The sequence below is a fragment of the Bombina bombina genome, chromosome 1 (genome assembly GCF_027579735.1).
Source record: "Bombina bombina isolate aBomBom1 chromosome 1, aBomBom1.pri, whole genome shotgun sequence".
Lineage (NCBI taxonomy): Eukaryota > Metazoa > Chordata > Amphibia > Anura > Bombinatoridae > Bombina > Bombina bombina.
Window position 1 is genome coordinate 876707833 of NC_069499.1, and position 1221 is coordinate 876709053.

The 1221-nt window shown below is 35.8% G+C and overlaps 1 long non-coding RNA gene across 1 annotated transcript; it reads right to left on the reverse strand.

Moving 5' to 3' along the window:
- Positions 1-441: 441 nt before the first annotated feature.
- LOC128640348 (uncharacterized) lies at positions 442-939 on the reverse strand. Its single transcript, XR_008399335.1, has 2 exons — positions 636-939; positions 442-555 (listed from the first exon to the last, which is right to left on the reverse strand). It is a non-coding gene; the product is annotated as an uncharacterized LOC128640348 (long non-coding RNA).
- Between the last annotated feature and the right edge of the window lie 282 nt (positions 940-1221).

A 1221-nucleotide genomic window follows, 5' to 3' on the forward strand; every position in this document is an offset into this window, starting at 1 on the left:
AAGATGGTTTAATTCAGATTTAGATAAAGGATAAATTCTCCCTATAGGTACTGTGCTACTAGGTAATAACTCAATTGGACAGTCATACTGTCTATGCGGAGGTAATACCTGACTTTCTTTTACATCAAAAACATCACTAAAATATGAATAGTGAGATGGTAATGAGAGTGAGGATGTATGTAGTATGTGATGATTTTGTAAACAGGTATTTTTACAATAACCAGAATCAAGTTTTATAGATAATGTTTGCCAATCAAAGATAGGGTTATGTTTTACTAACCAGTTCATACCTATGACAACTGGGAACAGAGGTGAGGGTATTATGTCAAAAGACATGTATTCAATATGTGTCTGATTGCAAGTCACCAGTAGAGGTATAGTCTCATGTGTAACTGGACCAGTACTAATTGTGTTACCATCTATGACACGTATAGAAACAAGTTTTTCTTTTGCTATATGTGGTATTTTATTTTTTTCAATTAAACTTATGTCTATATAACAACCAGTTGCCCCAGTATCCACGATGGCCTCAATATTCAGTCGTCTTTGATCCCACTGCAAAGATAGAGGTAGTTTTATAAACATCTGATCTGAAAGAGAAGTACAGACAGTAGAGTTAGTAGTGATGGTTTTACCTGACTTCTGTTTTAGAAGAATAGGGCAGTCTCTCAGAATATGTTCTTTAGAACCACAATACATGCAGAGATGATTCAATCTCCTTCTATTCTTCTCCTCTTGAGTTAGGGGTCCACGTAATACTCCTAAATCCATAGGTGTTTCAGTAGATGTGGCTGGAGCAGGGTTAGGAATACTGTTGTATCTTTTGCTAGATGACTCATAAGAAAGTTTCTCAACCCTTCTTTCCCTATATCTCCTATCTAATTTTATTGCTAAATCATATAGGGCATCTAAGGATACAGGTAAGTCTAATCTAGCAAGTTCATCTTTTAGGCATTCATTTAAGCCCAAACGAAATTGATTTCTTAAAGAAACTTCATTCCATTCGGAATCCCTGGCATACCGTTTGAACTCAGTAATAAAGTCCTCCACAGGTCTTTTAGCTTGTTTTAAATTTCTTAGGGCTTTTTCAGCTGTTGCCTGTCTATAAGGATCCTCATACAATGCTGACAATGCATCAAAAAAGACCTGAAAATGATTTAGTATTGGATCTTATGATTCAAAATAACTATCAGCCCACGCACGGGGTTCTCCCCTTAAATA